Source organism: Lycium barbarum, chromosome 2 (assembly GCF_019175385.1).
Source record: "Lycium barbarum isolate Lr01 chromosome 2, ASM1917538v2, whole genome shotgun sequence".
Classification (NCBI taxonomy): domain Eukaryota; kingdom Viridiplantae; phylum Streptophyta; class Magnoliopsida; order Solanales; family Solanaceae; genus Lycium; species Lycium barbarum.
In genome coordinates, this window is record NC_083338.1 from 29185367 (window position 1) to 29206599 (window position 21233).

At 38.0% G+C, this 21233-nt stretch overlaps 3 long non-coding RNA genes across 4 annotated transcripts; all 3 read right to left on the minus strand.

Moving 5' to 3' along the window:
- Nucleotides 1-2836: 2836 nt before the first annotated feature.
- Nucleotides 2837-18321, minus strand: LOC132626392 (uncharacterized). Of its 2 annotated transcripts, none has more exons than XR_009577271.1 (4): nt 18210-18321; nt 15725-16192; nt 13878-14562; nt 2837-3564 (listed from the first exon to the last, which is right to left on the minus strand). It is a non-coding gene; the product is annotated as an uncharacterized LOC132626392 (long non-coding RNA). The 2 variants fall into 2 exon arrangements; XR_009577270.1 differs by lacking the exon at nt 18210-18321 and adding an exon at nt 17330-17582.
- Nucleotides 4269-7104, minus strand: LOC132629439 (uncharacterized). The gene is made up of 3 exons (XR_009578232.1): nt 6771-7104; nt 5822-5872; nt 4269-4475 (listed from the first exon to the last, which is right to left on the minus strand). It is a non-coding gene; the product is annotated as an uncharacterized LOC132629439 (long non-coding RNA).
- On the minus strand, nt 10080-12698 carry LOC132629440 (uncharacterized). Its single transcript, XR_009578233.1, has 3 exons — nt 12511-12698; nt 11562-11612; nt 10080-10215 (listed from the first exon to the last, which is right to left on the minus strand). It is a non-coding gene; the product is annotated as an uncharacterized LOC132629440 (long non-coding RNA).
- Nucleotides 18322-21233: the final 2912 nt, after the last annotated feature.

Below are 21233 nucleotides of genomic sequence, written 5' to 3' on the forward strand. Positions count from 1 at the left end.
CGCGTACGATAAGACTAGTTAGTATAAATTCTTGTGAAAATAAAAGTAATTACAAATCCTGAGCACAATTTATGGAGTAGGACTTAATCTATATACTATATTAAAAGAATGAAGGGCCTTAGAAATGTTAATTGAAATTTTTGTCCGTCATTGAGTGACTCTGCAATAGACAAAGTTGTTATTTACTATTTTCCTAATATTTAAAATTCGTTCCCATTTAAACTATAATACCTTGCATTCCAAGACTAAAATTAAAAAAAAAAACTCATGTTTATAGGAATTATGTATGTTTTACAATCTACGTTAGTGATAGTTCCAAGTGCATTTGTGTTTTAATTATTGTCAAACTGTTTTAGAACAAAATAGAGACCTAGTCTGTAATCTGCTCTCTATGCACCTTGCACCGACAGTAAAGAACAGCTGTAAAGCTGAGCCACTTGCTACACATAAGTACAGATGTGAGTTGGCCCATGCTTTAGGTCAAAATGAATGAGTGGTCTTTATCCATCCCACATGCTCCCACTATATATACAACATGATGGCAACATATTGAGTAGACTTGAAAACCTAATCTAAATCGTACAAAGCTGCCTACACAAGTTCTCAAGATCTCTCAAGAACAAAGTTACTTTCAAGCCGGAGAACCAGATCCTGAGATAAGTTTAGTCTATGTTCTTTAGGTTATTGTAAACCTTTGTTCATTTGTGCTTAAATTGTAAACCTACTCTTCTGTGTTAAGAAGCTATTTGTAGGTGGTTTGAAAAGTCTCAAAGTGTACTTGCTGGAACTATGTTTTCGCAAGATTTTGAGTGGTACACTAGGCTAGAGTTAGTCTAGGTGTATTAGTGGTCCTTGGCTAGAGTTAGTCAAGTGGAGGTGCTTGCAATCGGAGTATTGCAAGTGTGGAGGGACAACGGCGGTTAGTTCCTAGGTTGAAAAAGCGCTATTGTAAGGGTGAGGGATTATGGGAGTTAATTCCTAGCTTACGATAGAGTTGTAACTTGAAGTTGCTCGTTAGTGGAGGTGAAATATTACTAAGGTAGGTCGTATTTTTTAATCCCTTGAGTAAGGAGTTTTCCAAGGTAAAATCGTGCCTTCTTTACTTACTGCATTGCATAAGGGAACGGGTGCTCAACCAGATCCCTCATACATTATTCGGTGGACGCATAGCCTATAACATTTAGTATTAGGTCCAAACAAAAATACTACTGCTACCATTAAAAACCTTATATGCAACCCTCAACCAAACCTTGAAGACATGAATCCCATGCCTTACACCCACGAGGAAAAGACATCATCTATCGACTGCCCCGAAACACCGCTGCTAGTGGAGAAACCCCGGAGTTACCCTGATGACATACAAACCTTCTTTGATTGCCAAGACTCGAATGAGGAGCATGATATTATTTTTGGAGACGCGGATTAATTCAAGGAGTCTAAGACGTTTCACTATGAGTTTGATACCTAGCTAGCTTCGCATTTATAGAGATTAATTTGTGAATACTAAAAGGACAGAACATGAGGGATTATTTCTCTGTTTTGTTGTTTTGAAGAATTAATTAATTATTTTCTTTCAAGAGGGGAGAGAAAGGTACGTAGAACTAATTGCGTTCCTTAGTAATAATTTGTTTTTTCTTTAGTTCTGTTAAGGGTGAACTATTTTGACCATATTGCATTTGGTCTTTTAAGTTAATACTAGGTGTATGCGTAGGTCGGGATGGTTCGGGGTTTTTTATCACCAAACTAAATCAACTGTATCAGGTTTTAAAATTTATAAATCAAATCAAACCAACAAAAGTCAGGTTTTCGGGTTTTTTCTCGGTAAAGTATTTCAAAAAATATAACTTGTACTTCCTACTTGTGATGTTGTTTATGGTTTCTTCTTCTAAAGCCGTAATGTTTGTGCAGAAATATTACTCCAATCTATTGGAGAAGCCTCTAGTGTTTTTCAACCAAAATAGTAAGTTATCGTTCACATTCTTATTGCATGTGTGTTGACGTTGTTTATGATTGCTTCTTCTAAAGATGTAATATTTATGCAGGAATCGTGCTCCAATTTATCTATTGGAGAAGCCTCTGGCGTTTCCAACCAAAATAGTAAATTATTCTTTACATCTTATTGCATGTATGTTGACGATGTTTATGATTGCTTCTTCTAAAGCCGTAATTTTATGTGCAGGAAACTTGCTAAAATTTATCTATTGGAGAAGCCTATGGAGTTTTCACTACTAAAAAACTAGATTTTCCGACCTAAAAAGGGGCAATTTCCGACCTCATGAGGTCGGTTTTGGGCAAAAACCGACCTCAAAATTAGGTCAGAAAAGAGTGGGTCCGAAATATTACCGACCTCATGAGGTCGCAAAAAACTGACCTCATGAGGTCGGTAATAATTTTTTAGTCGGATATTAATTATATAAAGTACCGACCTCATTAGGTCGGTAAATTATATTAATAATATAATGATATTAGTTTAGGAGGTCGGTAAGTTATATGAATATATAATATATATTTAGATTTCTGTCGTCATGAGATTGGTATTTCTCAAATCTACAAAATATTTGCCGAAACCCGACCTCGTGAGGTCAATCATTTGCAATTACTGGGAAAGTTTTGCAGAAAACCGACCTCATGACGTCGGTAATTAGCAGTTTCTGGGTAACTTTTGCCCAAAACCGACCTCATGAGGTCAGTATTCTGCAAAAAAAAAATGGTAGCACCTAGTTGTTATTCCAGCTGGCCCCCTTTCAAGATGAAAATAATTTTACTTTCAACTAAAACCAGCTCAAATAGCTGCCAACAATACACCAAACGACTATAAATGCATAAAACATTAAGCTACTATTACAACACATATATTACAACCACCAATACATCAAATTCAATTCAAAACTACTTCAAAGTTGAATAAAAACGTCAATCAAACATTCACAAGAGACATTAAGCTACTTCAACCTTCGCAAACGTCAAAACAACATTAAAGTACTTCAACATTTGTAAACATCCACAAAACATTAAACTAGTCTACACTAAGTTAGTCTACGACATTAGACTACTTCACCCCTCGCAAACATCCACAAAACACTTACACAATCCACAAATCTACCACAACATTAACATTCAAACATGCCTTTATGTGTTTGACACGTGAGTCCCATCATCATCCGCACCACTAGATTGAGTATGGGGGTTACGAGCATCATTAGGACACGAGGGAATCCCCCTCGAAGCAAGTAATGCGTCTAATTGGGCCCTCATACCGTCAAGCTGCACTTCCCTCCGCCTCCCCCTTTCCTCCGAGGCCTGTAGCTGGCTAGATAGCTCAGCAATCTTTTGCTCCATGGCCATAGCACTCACTCTATCAAACGACTCGGTATTGGAAGAATGTATGCTTTCCAGGGGCGACCTGTATTGACAAAATTCAAGATGTGGCATTCCGTATGTTGTGCCAAACCTAGTGGGACCACCAACACTCCCAAGTCACCTTTCCTCCATTTGTTCTTCTGTCAACTATGTGTTGGGTGGCTGAGTACGAAGAAACTCCACCTTTGAATGCTGATATTGATTCTGAAATAAAAAGGTAACATTAGCAACCAACTTAAATCTCGAATTCAACAGAAAAAACTATCAAACATTTAGTAAACAACCAAAATAGAACATGGTTCAAATCAATACTACTAACAATTCAACTAAAACATGGTTGAAATCAATACTACTAAAAGGAAAGCAAATCAATACTACTAACAATTTTTGACTTTCCTTCAATATCAACTTGCATTCAGGGAAAGCCAACCTTTGTGCTTCGTCTTGTATTTGGAAATCTACATTGGACTCCATATTATCACGAAATTCATCTTTGCACCCCAGGTCCAGATTAATATTGGACTTTAAGTAATTTAAAAACTAAATGAAACAACAAAAAAATGCAGAAACACTCTGTTGTGTTATGGATTTAATAAAAACCTGCAAGTCTAGAACATAAAGTACAAAATCAGTTGCAGGTTGAAATACTTTTCAGCAAGAAAAATGCACTTCTCATTACCTGCATGTCACGACCCAACCCCGTGGGCCGTGACTGGCACCCTAGCTGGGTACCCGTACATACCTACCTGACCGAATTTCGTATTGTACAGATTTTGTTTTTTCAAACGGATATTACAGAAGTAGGCCGATACAGATACGGCACGCGCGCAAACATATATATATATATATACCTGAACATGCAGACTTTTACATATAAGCCGATAAGGCTAACATACAGACGAAACCCGTAACCCACACATCTATCTACAGGCCTCTACAGACATACAAAATCATATGACGGGACAGGGCCCCGCCGTACCCAGAATATCCATACATACAGAGTATACAGAAGACAGAAGATATATACCAAAAGTATACGCTCCGGATCAAAGGAGCTCTTCAAACAGCAGAATTAGAACCCTACGCTGGCGGCGTATCACCTGGTGCGTCTGTACCTGCGGGCATGTAGCGCAGCCCCCGATGAACGGGGGTCAGTACGAAAAATGTACCGAGTATGTAAAGCAGAAACATAACAGATACAATCATAGTCCGAACCGGAGTCACAGAAACATAACGGACAGAACCATAAATCAGACGGACGGACAGAGTCATGATCCAGACAGACATACAGAATCGTGGTCCATACAGATAAACAGAATTATGGTTCGGACAAACAGACGGAATCATAATCCGGACAGACGAGCAGAATCAGTATCCATACAGACGTACAGAATCGGAACCCATACGGACGTACCAAATCAGAATCCATACGGACATACAGAGTCAGAATCCATACGGACATACAGACATAGTCGTAGTTCAGACGGACAGACAGAAGTATACCTGATAGAATTATGCATGCAGAGTAGTGCAGAGTCATACTGAATCATACAGAATCATACAGAGGCATGTGCTTATATACATACTGATGGCACATGCATACAGACATACAGATCCCGGCCCTGTCTGGGGGCGCGGTAAACAGAACCCGGCCCTTTTAGTACGGGACGCGGTGGACAGACAGAATCAGATCAGATCATATCATATCAGATGCCATCCTGGCCGCCATCCCCATACACAGATTAATATATCAAAATCGTACAGATATAACAGATCCCGGCCCGTACGCCGAGGGACGCGGTGAACAATGCAGAGAAATATGCACGATAACAGAACCTGGCCCGGGACGCAATGAAGGAATGCATTGAGACAGCCACGAACAGATCCATGAGTAACCACATACATACAGACTCACATACAGACTAAATCAGACTGAAGGGTGCCAAACGGCAAGTGAAAATCAGAGTATACGGATAGTATGCATAGTACGCGCCTATATCCTACTTGGGAAGGCACGACAGATTATTATCAAAATCAGATTCTCAGATGTTCAGAAATCATTTTGTAAGAATTTCATAAAAATAGTAGTATCGTGATCAAAATAATAATTCAGATGGTTTCTGAGAAAATCGGACAAAACGGAAGTATTTAAAGTATTACAGAAGATATCGGGCCTTGCGGGCCCGCCTCGGACCAACTCGAGGCGACATATGTAAATTATCGCTAATAGACCTTATGAGGTCATCCATAATCGTTTGGAAGTGTTCCGACTCCGTTTAGGGAAGTTTTGTCCAAAAATTCACTTTAAAGGCAATTTGTAAGAAAATAGCTTCAATTGAATTGAAGGAATTGGAGCGGTTTTCCGTCTCGAATTCCGGGGAACGGAGTCGTAATTAAGGCTCGCGGTCGAGCCTATCACATCCAGAACATGCCTAGGAACAAAGGGAAATGCTTCACATACCTCGATAGCGCCTTACGCTCGCTTGGCGTCGACTTCAATTTCGTCCAAAATCTAGAAATGGTCAAGTTTACCATTTGTTAGTTTCAAACTTTTCAATAATCCAACTTAACACATACTTGCCTACCGAAATTTCGGCAGCATTTCCTCTGTATATAAGACCTTCCCGAGACTTAGCTCGGCTCAATTCATCAACACAACAACCCAGAATGACATCAAAACAACAATAGACATTAAAACATACACTATGGCATCACTAGCCATCTTTCGACATAACGAAACATCTTTCGTTTCAAACTTACATTTCCAAACCAAACTTATCATTTTCATATTCATCATCCAACAAAACCATTACAACATACGTCGAAGGCATATCATACCATTTTAACACAATATACATAAGATATGCAAACATGCAAACTCTCCATTAAGCCACTACTTTTCCAATTTTTCCTAACCTTCAACATACAAGTTCATTATACATTTCCATCTTCCAAATTCATCAACAATAATCATAATTTGCCTCTTGATACATTCATTTCCATTTTTACATAAATCATAACAAAGTTGCATACTTTCCTACAACAACTTGATAACCATTTTTCCAAGACAATAAAGATTGTTATCTTTCCATTCACTTCACCATAACATACTTAACATACAAACAAGATCAAATTCATACTCCATCAACACCTAACAATACCACACGGCCACCTCCTACATTCTTCCATTTTCACTAATTCATTCCACTTCCATTTCTAATACAATTTCCACCATACTACAACTAAATTACAACATGAATTCAAATCATCCAAGACATGTAATACATGTACATGTATTCGGCCAACAAGCATACTTTTCAACACACAAAATTTCCATGTTTTTCATTCATTCACACATACTACAACATACATATACCTTCCATAACATATCAAAAGCATAAAATCCTTACCTTTCTTCAAGTTCTTCACTTGGCACTAAACTTGTCCTCTTGCCAAACTAATTGTACCAAGTTGTAGAGGACTTTGCACTTAGTAGTATTCCCACAAGAATTGAATTTTAAACTCAAGGATTAGGCTCCAAAATTTTTCTTTCTTTTCTTTCTTTTTCTCCTCTCAAACCCGAAATGGTCTTGTTCTCTTTTTCTTGATTTTTCTTCCTTTCTTGAACCTTCTATGGATATGTATAACCATATATACTATTACCTAATTAAATCATGGACTTGGGCCCTTATTTTTTACATAGCATGGCTGGTTGGGCCTTCCCTTTTGGGCCTTGTTTTATTATTTTTTTTTTAAGTCCAACTTGTTAGCTACATATTGCAATCCATAAGGCAAATTTCCATAATTCCAATTTTTGCCCTTGGCCACCTTTCGTAATTCCACACCATTGTATTCATTACCTACACATTCATGCCAAGTAAGGTCCAATTGTGGCCTTATTCATTGCAAGTCAATTTACCTTGAATTTTCGAATAAGCAAAAATGTCGGATGTAACATCCTCCCCCCCTTTAAAAACATTCGTCCTCGAATGTTAAATCGACCTTATGGGGCGTCATACTACTTCGGGAGGGTTCTCTTTATAGTTGTCCTTTGTTGACCTTCCGACATGGCTTCTTCACCAACATTATGGGGTAATTTTTCACATCACTGATTCAAATGCCTTCATAATATATTTTCTCATACCCCACATAATCATCGAACTATAAGCTATATTCTTGTAATAGACGAACGCTTTCCAGACATCATAGTCAATATCATTTCTTGTTACACTGCTGAGTTCCCTACCACATTATCGTAATCCCTCTTCATACCAGACACTTTATACCAGTAGATTCAGAACTAGGACCAGACGCGTAGAAGAATATCAGACAGATTCGTAATCGGAGGCAGACGTACTAAACCATGGCTGACAGATTCGTAGTCGAAGTCAGATGTACAGAAGTATGTCAGACAAATCTGAGATCGGAGTTAGACGTACAGAGAGGTATCAGACAGATTCAAAATCAGAATCAGACGTACAGAAATGTATCATACAGAGTCGTAATTAAAATCAGACATACGGAGATGTATCATACAAACGCGTGATCAAGATCAGACGTACAGAGGCATATCAGACGGATTCACATCCAGAGTCAGACATACAGAGGTGTGTTAGGCAGATTCGCAATCAGAGTTAATCATACAGAGGTATGTCAACCAGAAACAGATTCAGAATCGGATGTGCAAAGATTTATCAGATGGGAACATAATCAAGTTCAGAAGTACAGAGGCGTAATAGGCGGAGCCTTGTCAGAATCGGAAGTGTAGAAGTATAACAGATAGAATCTGAATTAGAGTCAGATCACTCCTATTAAGGCTCCAGTGATTTATAAAAATTTTCCTTCACTGGAAACTTGTTTGCCAAGTTGTCATACAAATCGTCTTACGTGTCGCTTATCGACTCTTTAAGAGATTCCCCTTATTCACACTTTTTATCTTTCGTCTTTCCTACCATCCATACTCATTTTCTTTCTCGGACATCGTCATACCAGACTGAGTTATAATGGAATAGGGGTTTTTCTAGTCCTTGACAGCATTTGTGTCCTCACCCCCGCTTCGTTTCATGTATTCGGTTTGGTAAAACCTTTCGTCTATCACAACGATAGTTGCCGGAACTGGCTCTTGACCCATATGGGCACCAAACGAGATCTTATACATACACACACACATACACATACACACATACGGATACATTTACTAATATCTTACTGGCGAACGTCTCTGACTATTATTCGAATTCGCCCAATTTCCCGAGCGGTATTACACCTTTTTACTTTTGCCCATTTAGTCCGCATCAGTCTGCGCGACTTCTGCAAGGGCACTAATTACTCCACACATTCTCTTCTCCTTTAGATTATCCCAAATTTCCATTTATATCTATCATACTTACACTTGTGCAAAACTTTGCAATATTTCCCAGGGGGTCACCCATCCCAGAATTGCTCTGGCTTGAGCACGCTTAACTCCGAAACTTTCATGCATTTTGACGCGTTAGGGCTAATATAATTTCGTCGATTGCCCCGCACGACCTTTGTCACGTAATTTTAGGGCAAATCGGGGTCTTAGCAAATTTTCGGAAATTTTTTTGTAGCGGGTCCCACCCCCGGCTAAGTCGTACAATTACCATATCGCCTTTCTGAATCTCAAACATTCACTTTCATACACGTATACAGATGATTACAGATAACCCACGGATTTAAGTCTTCGTCCCACGAATTCCGCCTCCAAATAGTCGGTGGAATCTGATAAAATGTCACCGCAAGGTGTTCTCCGGCCACCGACAGAAGAAAACTAAAGTCCGACAAGTATCGCGGGACCTTTTTGTACTTAATCTACATGTTTTCCTCCATATTTCTGGAAAAATTTGGGCAGAGGTTCCTCTGTTTTTTTCTTACTATCCAAAACCTGTACACCAGAAATACCAACCATGTCGCACAGGGCCAACACATATACGCATATATATACATCATATCATGTCGTCTCGTAGCCACACGGGGCTAACAATTACAGATAAAATTATACAGATGTCGAGGCCTACCTCACATGCCCAACTCAAACAACATCGGAGGCTCCTTCCTGTTCACTTTTCTGTTCAATCTTCAACTTTATATTTCTACCACACTTCAAACAACTTCTCCGACACACAGCTTTCATATTACTGCTTACCTGAGTACTGTGCGGCCTCCAATATCATCAGCCATTGCCTTCTGTAGATGCCGTCCTTTGGCTGAAATTAAAAGTTAGTCGAAAGGAATTCATATCCTACAGCTGGCTCTATCGCATGATCTAAGATTCAAGGAAGGGTAACATCCTAGATGCCCTGTAGCTTCCTGTTTATAGATGTGGTGCACAACACATCGATAAACAAGACTCTACTAGACACGGCCTGTAGACATTCCGAGGACTAACCGCTTTGATACCACTTTTGTCACGACCCAACCCCGTGGGCCGCGACTGGCACCCTAGCTGGGTACCCGTACATACCTACCTGACCGAATTTCGTATCGTACAGATTTTTTTTTTTCAAACGGATATTACAGAAGTAGGCCGATACAGATACGGCACGCGCGCAAACATATATATATATATACCTGAACATGCAGACTTTTACATATAAGCCGATAAGGCTAACATACAGACGAAACCCGTAACCCACACATCTATCTACAGGCCTCTACAGACATACAAAATCATATGACGGGACAGGGCCCCGCCGTATCCAGAATATCCATACATACAGAGTATACAGAAGACAGAAGATATATACCAAAAGTATACGCTCCGGATCAAAGGAGCTCTTCAAACAGCAGAATTAGAACCCTACGCTGGCGGCGTATCACCTGGTGCGTCTGTACCTGCGGGCATGTAGCGCAGCCCCCGAAGAACGGGGGTCAGTACGAAAAATGTACCAAGTATGTAAAGCAGAAACATAACAGATACAATCATAGTCCGAACCGGAGTCACAGAAACATAACGGACAGAACCATAAATCAGACGGACGGACAGAGTCATGATCCAGACAGACATACAGAATCGTGGTCCATACAGATAAACAGAATTATGGTTCGGACAAACAGACGGAATCATAATCCGGACAGACGAGCAGAATCAGTATCCATACAGACGTACAGAATCGGAACCCATACGGACGTACCAAATCAGAATCCATACGGACATACAGAGTCAGAATCCATACGGACATACAGACATAGTCGTAGTTCAGACGGACAGACAGAAGTATACCTGATAGAATTATGCATGCAGAGTAGTGCAGAGTCATACTGAATCATACAGAATCATACAGAGGCATGTGCTTATATACATACTGATGGCACATGTATACAGACATACAGATCCCGGCCCTGTCTGGGGGCGCGGTAAACAGAACCCGGCCCTTTTAGTACGGGACGCGGTGGACAGACAGAATCAGATCAGATCATATCATATCAGATGCCATCCTGGCCGCTATCCCCATACACAAATCAATATATCAAAATCATACAGATATAACAGATCCCGGCCCGTACGCCGAGGGACGCGGTGAACAATGCAGAGAAATATGCACGATAACAGAACCTGGCCCGGGACGCAGTGAAGGAATGCATTGAGACAGCCACGAACAGATCCATGAGTAACCACATACATACAGACTCACATACAGACTAAATCAGACTGAAGGGTGCCAAACGGCAAGTGAAAATCAGAGTATACGGATAGTATGCATAGTACGCGCCTATATCCTACTTGGGAAGGCACGACAGATTATTATCAAAATCAGATTCTCAGATGTTCAGAAATCATTTTGTAAGAATTTCATAAAAATAGTAGTATCATGATCAAAATAATAATTCAGATGGTTTCTGAGAAAATCGGACAAAACGGAAGTATTTAAAGTATTACAGAAGATATCGGGCCTTGCGGGCCCGCCTCGGACCAACTCGAGGCGACATATGTAAATTATCGCTAATAGACCTTATGAGGTCATCCATAATCGTTTGGAAGTGTTCCGACTCCGTTTAGGGAAGTTTTGTCCAAAAATTCACTTTAAAGGCAATTTGTAAGAAAATAGCTTCAATTGAATTGAAGGAATTGGAGCGGTTTTCCGTCTCGAATTCCGGGGAACGGAGTCGTAATTAAGGCTCGCGGTCGAGCCTATCACATCCAGAACATGCCTAGGAACAAAGGGAAATGCTTCACATACCTCGATAGCGCCTTACGCTCGCTTGGCGTCGACTTCAATTTCGTCCAAAATCTAGAAATGGTCAAGTTTACCATTTGTTAGTTTCAAACTTTTCAATAATCCAACTTAACACATACTTGCCTACCGAAATTTCGGCAGCATTTCCTCTGTATATAAGACCTTCCCGAGACTTAGCTCGGCTCAATTCATCAACACAACAACCCAGAATGACATCAAAACAACAATAGACATTAAAACATACACTATGGCATCACTAGCCATCTTTCGACATAACGAAACATCTTTCGTTTCAAACTTACATTTCCAAACCAAACTTATCATTTTCATATTCATCATCCAACAAAACCATTACAACATACGTCGAAGGCATATCATACCATTTTAACACAATATACATAAGATATGCAAACATGCAAACTCTCCATTAAGCCACTACTTTTCCAATTTTTCCTAACCTTCAACATACAAGTTCATTATACATTTCCATCTTCCAAATTCATCAACAATAATCATAATTTGCCTCTTGATACATTAATTTCCATTTTTACATAAATCATAACAAAGTTGCATACTTTCCTACAACAACTTGATAACCATTTTTCCAAGACAATAAAGATTGTTATCTTTCCATTCACTTCACCATAACATACTTAACATACAAACAAGATCAAATTCATACTCCATCAACACCTAACAATACCACACGGCCACCTCCTACATTCTTCCATTTTCACTAATTCATTCCACTTCCATTTCTAATACAATTTCCACCATACTACAACTAAATTACAACATGAATTCAAATCATCCAAGACATGTAATACATGTACATGTATTCGGCCAACAAGCATACTTTTCAACACACAAAATTTCCATGTTTTTCATTCATTCACACATACTACAACATACATATACCTTCCATAACATATCAAAAGCATAAAATCCTTACCTTTCTTCAAGTTCTTCACTTGGCACTAAACTTGTCCTCTTGCCAAACTAATTGTACCAAGTTGTAGAGGACTTTGCACTTAGTAGTATTCCCACAAGAATTGAATTTTAAACTCAAGGATTAGGCTCCAAAATTTTTCTTTCTTTTCTTTCTTTTTCTCCTCTCAAACCCGAAATGGTCTTGTTCTCTTTTTCTTGATTTTTCTTCCTTTCTTGAACCTTCTATGGATATGTATAACCATATATAATATTACCTAATTAAATCATGGACTTGGGCCCTTTTTTTTTACATAGCATGGCTGGTTGGGCCTTCCCTTTTGGGCCTTGTTTTATTATTTTTTTTTAAGTCCAACTTGTTAGCTACATATTGCAATCCATAAGGCAAATTTCCAAAATTTCAATTTTTGCCCTTGGCCACCTTTCGTAATTCCACACCATTGTATTCATTACCTACACATTCATGCCAAGTAAGGTCCAATTGTGGCCTTATTCATTGCAAGTCAATTTACCTTGAATTTTCGAATAAGCAAAAATGTCGGATGTAACACTGCAAGTGTAGAACTCAAAAGTACATAAATTGCTACGGGGTGAAAGTATAGCTTATCACCTAAAAAAACATATTCTGCAAATCGTTAGAGTATACTTGCTGCGCATCAAAAGTTACATGTTTGAAGCCACAAAGTTATTTCAAGAAGCAACTCAGTTGACATCTTCTCTATTATAAGTTGGTTCCATTGAGATGAAAGAGGGCAGTGAGAGATAAGAGGTATATGAACAATCTTGCATGAATTGCAATTATTTATACCAGTTCCTTTGAACTCAATTTCTTCCATTTAGGTATGTTGATCAAAAAAAGCACTATGCACTAAATGGACTAATTGATGCTCTGATGTGCCAATCACAGATCTAACTCAAAAAGGAAAAATATGACTTTTATTTTTTTTAGGATTTCCTCTTTCCATCTAACGTATTCCAGAGTCTGTATTTTAGGTGGATATCTTTACTTACTACAAGCACTTCAAATGATCTTCAGGACTTAAAATGGAGTGGAGACAAAGGAACTCTATTATAATGACTTCAACCTATCACATTCACCTGAGAGTTCTTTCAACAACTTCTCCCCAAATTGCCATTGAAGTTTCATAATTTATCCGTGAAATAGTTATCACATTTCCATAAGGTATACCATCGATTTGCAGTGCGTAATACATGTATCATAATTTGCTTCAGTGGATATAATATTGAAACATCACTATAACTTGAATCTTATAAAACCAAAAATAAAGATCAAGCATAAAAATGAGATAGGAGCCGGATCACTGTTTCGTAATCTAACAAACAAAATATGAAAAATAAAAAGAAGCTTACGTAGGTCTGCTTAGCCCGTTTCTCACACCAGTGATCTGGATCATTAGCGTTTGCCTTCTTCTTCACGTGGGTGATCTTGAACACCTCATCTTGAGGCAATGGCGTTCCCCATTTTAGTTCTTGCAAAAGAATAAATTGATAAGACATAAAGAAAATAAAGTAAATTCACAATCCTTCAAGTAGAGTTAATGTAGACTTGCCAGCTTCCTGCTCACGGCCTCTTGACTCATAGCCCCACTAGTGTGTAGGGATCCACCCTTCGTCGAATTTCTATCCTTCTTCCCTATGTCACTCGGTTGTAAGAATCTTTATTAGTTGCACAGTAATGAAGTAGCTTGTTATAGTTTTCAGGAAGGATCAACTTAGGCTTCTTGTGAGATTGACGAACCCTTCCTAACATGTCACATAGTAAGCGCTGAGCTTTCTTCTTGAAATTTTGAGTTAGCTGCTTCTCATGTTCCCGGCGCCAGACACTTTTTCCTGCAATGAAAAGTAAATGAGTTTATTAATAAGGAATCAATCAATATAAGTGGATTGTTTAAATAAAAATAATAAATGCATATACCTTAAACGTATAATAGATCTGTCTTGGTGATTTGGTGACATCTGGCCCCAAGTAGGTGAGTCTTTAAATAGTTTTTGTATCTCATCTGTAAGGAGACTTGAAGCTTTGTCTGATAACCAACTATCAACATATAAAATTAAACACTTAGAGAATAAACAAAAACATAAACAAACAAAAAAACCTCGCAATAGTTGGGTTAAATTTGGAAGGTAGATTTGGTTACTCTTGGCTACTGGTGTGATAAAGAGGAGGACTGATGGTTGGTAGTGGAGGATTTCTTATCATCATACTCAAATCCTTTTGGAGGAGAGTACGGTGGTATATTTTTATACTAACAAAGTTTTGTTTTTTGTAGGTGTCACTGATTCTAGTAATGTAGAATATGATGTGGTACAAAAATGTTTCAAAACTGATAACTTACTAGATAACATGGATCCTATTTACTTAGGAAATGCAATATCTAGTATTGTGATTAGTAGGTTTTCAAAGGCTGCATTCTTGTTGCTACTATTTTTAGAAGAACTTAAAGAGTTTATGCAAGATCTACTTATTGACTAACTCTCAATGTGTGCAGCAGCAAGAACATATATTAACTCGCACTGGAAATGAAAGTGCAGTTTTATATATGCTGGATGGAAAGGGCATATGTTGTAGAGATCGGAAGTTCAGAAATGCTTCCTATTGTTTGTACCACTGATCCTTTACATCTAGGACAAGATCTGGTACAAATTTGGTTCAAATTTGATGATATTTACCATCTCATTGAACCTAAAACCACAGTAAATGATATGGGAATAATATGCACTAACTTGAAACCAGGATTTGCATTAGTGAACTATCGGAAACTGGTGCAGATGAGGTTAAATTCAGATGCCAAGTTGGTCCAGGAATTCAATGCTATGGGTCAATTTATAGCTGGTTTTCAATTGTGCCTACATTCATGCAAGTTCAACTATACATTAAGAGATGCAGCATGCAAGTTATACAACAAATGTATGATCTCCACACCTTCAGGCTAGTCATCCAAAGTTTAGGACATCATATAGGTCTTAACTTCGTCATTAGTTTATTTCGTGCATTTTTATTAGCCATTTTGGCTACATTAGTAAAGTTTCTTTATTTGTTTTGCTTTGAAGAAAATATATGAAAATCAGCCCTAGGCATCATGCCTAGTGGACTTTATGAAAAAACTAAAAATATGAAGAAAAAAATACCCGTATCCCGCAGGCTCGATGATGAATCGCCATGATGAGTCATAAGATTCAAGCTGTGGAGCACTTACACCTTCAAGTAAGTCATTCGCAGTAGGAGTGTGAGGCACATAACTACTTTCTCGAAGGTCAGGACCTGTAATCTCATACTATTCAGTAGATGATGAAGAGTGATGTGATGCAGTCGGGCTGGGAGTGGCCGTCGAAGTACCACTAGACACAGCCCCCTGAGATCCGGGAGTATATCGAATGAAACCCTGTGGGGTAGCATAACTTGGTGTGGACATCATCGAGGGGCTCTGGGGAGGCACCTCAGTAAAGCCCTGGCGTGCAGCCATATAGGGCGGACCAAAGCTGTGTGGAGGTGTAAGACTATATGCAATGCCATTCATGAGGGGATCATGAAGCAATGGAGTGCCGCGTGGTGGGAGACATGGCGACGGGCTTCTATCTCTAATCGCAAGGTTTTCTGGTGGTCTCCGAGGAACCCCCGTCTCCTTAGCCTTCTTTGTTTTCTTACCCCTCTTTTCACCTCCCATCTATACAATAATATATGTAAGTATCGCAAATATAAAAAAATAGAAAAGGGATTGCTTAATTTGTTTAAATAATTCACCTATTTAACTAAAATCAATGAACTATGTAATACAGATTATTTGACAACAGAGCAGTTACAATTTTAATAGTAATTCTATTAGAATTTACAAAGTGGAGCAGTGCTTGGCAATGTTACAGATATTCTTGACCTGCATTTTCAATAGATTGTTACTTTAGGAAAACTTTAAAACTAGTTACGTTAGGTAACCAAGATGCAGTAAAAGTAATGTGCAAAATTTTAAGCAATACATCTGAAAGAGATGTGAATCCCTCTCATTATCCTCATCCACAAATCATATATCAAGGCAAGCAGATACAGAAAACTGTGCGTTAAAAACTCAGATATTTAACAATTCACATAGAGTAAATGTCATTGAAAGTAACCAAACATAATTTAGCAACTGATTGCTATAGCTAAAATGTGTGGCTAACCTACTACCGATTGAAAGAAAGGATGGGGACATTAGAATTTTGCTTGGTAATTTCTGCAGTAGTTGTTTCTCCAATGGAAAGGATCGCATTGCTGACAAATTCTGCTACATCACTTGTAAGCATGGGACTCTCAAGTTTCCACCACTGATTGGTTAAATATAGACATGGTGCATAGCTTTTCATACAGGTTCTCAAGTCTAATGAATCAGTGCCCATGCTGAGATATTCAGCTATTAAGCTTCATAGATCAGCAAGTGATAAAGAAAGATAGGTAGTAAGAGTATCAGTTTCTTTTGGGCTAAAAATAAAGTGGGGTGTTATATAACACAGCTACTCTTAGCAAGCAAGCCATCTTTTTGGTTTATCTACATGTCCTTTGCACTTATGCTAGAAGAATTACAAAGAATCCTTTCTTATGAAGTTTGTGTAGCGAAATTAAAAGTTATTATATTGACACTGCCCCAGAAAAAAAGGATGCAAACCACAGCAATTTGACCACTTGCACCTCAATATTTTTTCCTTATACTGTAATCTTTTATTTTTCTGGAATGGTTTATTTTTAATTAAAATTTATCATCACATATGGAATGGGGCTGCTAAGGGCAGAATAAACTAATGGAAGAATGGATTAGATATACACAACTTACATCTTGATTGTCGTGATATAGCCACGGCCTTTCAATACTTTGACAACAAGAGTGAGGGATCTAGTCTGCACACAAACAACAGATGGGATGGAAAATGGAAAGTTGCTTGTATCACTGATCTTACTATTGGAAATGATGTGTTACAAATTGTTCTCAACTCTGCAAAAAACTATGAGAATCAGCTTTGGGAAAGAAAAGGGAAAGACTTTGGTTGCTGGTTTTTAAGTGCTTGCAGGTGTGACAGAGATTAGGTGCAGCAGCAGATGGACTATACAAGGGAACTCACAGGGCAAAAGGTCACAAGTTTGAGGATCATTACTTGGTACTGCTTGATTAAATGCACATACGTCACTTATCTAAACTAGTTTCTTGGTTAATTCATGATCAACAATTGGTGTTTATCATTAGTTATAATTTCAGATTTCTACTTAGTTGGTTATTAACAATTTGTAGCATCAATTTAAGTAGTCATTTAAGGCTTAAATTGGTCACTAGTTTAATTTTTGCATTTTATTTGCTTTGTTTTGAGAAAAATAAATAAAACCAGCCCTAGGCCAAAAGCCTAGTGGACTTTATTTATTTTTTAAAATGAAAGTGGCAATCAAGTGGAAAACAGAATCCAAATCATCTTAGGACACAACAACAAAAGAGTAAGGTTGTTGCAGGGATTATGCAAAATGAGCCTAACAGCAATACAAACAAGAAACTTCCAATTGTAAAAGGGCAGACAAATGCAGGAAATCAGCAAGTAGTTGTAGCAGATGATGATAGAAATAAAAAGAATATTGATGGGGATAAGCTGCCAGCAAAAACAGATGCTAATTCACAAGCAAATACTGGGAAATTGCAAGTAGCAGTAGATAGGAGTAGTAAGAATGACCTGGATGAGGAATCTACACAGTACTCTCAACAACAAAAATCAGGAACACAGCAGCAGCAGCAAAAAGGCAATGCAGGATAGCAGTTGCAACTGGTGTATGGTCCTATTAATATTGTAGAAATGCAGCAATTTTAGCAGCAAAAAACTGGAAATATAGTACAAGGTCAAGAAGGAATTGGTATAGTTGGAGGAATTCAGGAACTGGTGCATATTGTTGGTGAAACTGGCACTAATGATATGCAAGTTTCATCTGGTAACATACAGGAAATCAGTGAAGAGGTGGATAAGGGTATGGAGAAAAGAAGTCTTCAGGGAAAATAGTTTACAAACACCAGCAAGTTGAAAAGCATTAGCTGAGTAAACCAGTTGTAATACAGAAAAGCATGAGTAATGCAAAGAAGCATGCAAATGCTTCTAATCAAAGGCTCATAATGAACCTGCTGCAGTTACTGCTGATAAAAACAGTAGCAAGAAATCAGATGAGGTAACACCAAACACTAAGGCTCATAAACAAAAGGAAAGCAAAAGCGCTACTGGAAAAGGTAATCTGCAGGTTGCATTGCCTGTGGATAAGCAGCACATTACTCCCATTTCTAGCGTTAACATGCACCCTATACACAAGTATCAGCCTGCTGGAGAAACAGTAGCAGCAACTAGTGTAAATGCGCAACATGATCTTAAAGCCAATTCACAGAAACAGCAACCGGTAATGTCAAAGACTCAAGGCAACTTATCAGTAGCAATAGCAACTAGTGAGGGGCGTAAAATTGAGAATAAGAGCAGTTCTAGAACTAATGAGAATAGGAGCAGTTCTAAACATGATACAAGCAAGTTATGCAGCTGTACAAAAGAATCAAATATGCAGTCAGCATTTTTGCAAAAACTGCAAGGCTGCTAGTGAGGTTTGAGAAGAAAACAACCATATACACATTCAAAAAACACATTTTAATAACACAAACTGAATTCACCTCAAATATAACAAACATCCCTAGAGAGTAATAAAAGCATATTTTGTATCTTGACATCTAATTATTATTATGAAACCAATATCTCCAATACAAAATAGTGACAACAAAAATCCTTAGGATAAAAGTAACTGCAAACATCTTATCAGATCAACCACCTATTAAATATCTCATCTACATGGTATAAGCAAAAAAAAAAAAAAAAAGTGGCCAACGCTTTGAAATTACAAACTTCAACATGAAAAAGAATTACCTTAGCTGGAACAGCTTCAACAGGAGCAGCACCTCCAACTTTCACACCCACAGCTTTCTCAGGAAAACTAAGATCCAAAATTCATCTTTAGCCACAAAGACAACAAAAAAAAACTGTTACACCCCAGAAAATTTCGTGTTACTAAGGCTACAGACGGCTTAATGTGAGCTCGAGGAGGAGCAAATATTACAAGTATAAAGAATGAAATTATACTGTAGTAGCATGAGGATAGCATGAGTATGATATTTGGAATTCGTACAATATGATTGGAATGATACGTTAAAAGATATATAGCACTCGTAACCGTAAGCTGAGGTGGGGCCCACATGATGGGATTTTTATAAAGGACATATGATAAGTTATATGGACAATATATGTGAAGTTAAACACAACTCAAGAAGGACCCTTGAGCCAAATCCAAGTGTAAGCCCTCCAACAAGATGTTTTTAAGTTATGTTTTCGGGTGATCTGACTTCGGGAGACCATAACCCCATCATTATTTGGGAATTTGGAAAACTCCTAAAATGAAGGTTGTATATAATTGAATTAGCTTTCCAACCATAGGTCGTGGGAATTTATTCGATATCAGATCAAGAGATATGACTGTTTTACTGAACAAAGGCGCTGGCCGCAAGTAGAGAGCCTGACACGTGGTGGACACATGGCAGGACCACTCCACCGCCCTTTGTCACTATAAATAGACTCCAAACAAGTCATAAACAGCATGATAATGTGATATAAAGTTCAGCAAGCTTATGGAAGGTTAGAGAGAGAAAGTGAGAGTTTGATCAAGTTCGAGGCCCTAAATCCCGAGGCCCATGAAGAGTGAAGTGAAGAACAAGTTATTGTCGTCATTTTGAACCAAAATTTAGCATTGGATGGTGTTTATTTCATGGTTATGGACTACATAAGGTATGTTTAAGTTGTCTGTGATGTTATTTACATGTTTATTGATAGATTTGGTGGATTAGAATGTTGGAAATGTTGATGTAATTGTCGTATATGTTTTATTAAATAGTTGGGGATTAGGTGTTGATTTGGATGGATTCTTTGGTGGATTTAATTAGATTATTGTGGATAAATGATGGGTATTTTTGTTAATGTTGATATTAATGATTTGTTAGCTGAATTGAGGTATTGGGATTGTTCAGAATAGAAAGGAAATGCTGTCGAAATTCCGTTAGAAATAAAGATAAGTTTAAGGGGTTGATTTTAAGGATATATATTGGATGGATTGTTGCAGTAAATTAAGTATATTGTTGTGTTTTTGAGATTTATTTGTTGTTGGGCTATTGTGGTGATATACCGAATTGGGAGATACTAATGATATAGGGGAGATGCTGCCCGTTTCGTTTTAGAATTAAGTTATATATTAATATATATGATATACGAAAGCCTTCTTAAGTCACGTGCATATTCTTACGATTATAGGTTTGGCATACTAATTGTGAAAAGTTCGTGATTAAGTTGAGTTCCTTGGACAACGTAAGGTATGTAAAGCTAACCCTTCCTTCTTTTTGGCATGATCTTGATGAAACAAACAGACGACGTGTATATGACTCTAAAGAATCTCCTATTCTTAGAGACACTAGGGTGGTTAATGTTCTTGATTCCCAGGACTTATTTTATTATGTCTTGATACGTGTCTATGATTTCAGGCGTCCTATTTTGATATAATCCATTGTGACATTCGAAGGGTACTTGATATGATTATTGTCTTGATTTTCAAATGATAGTTCATTTTGATTATTCTATCGAGTCTCAGATATGACTTAGTTTGCATATGGTTTCTCACTACTCTGCTCG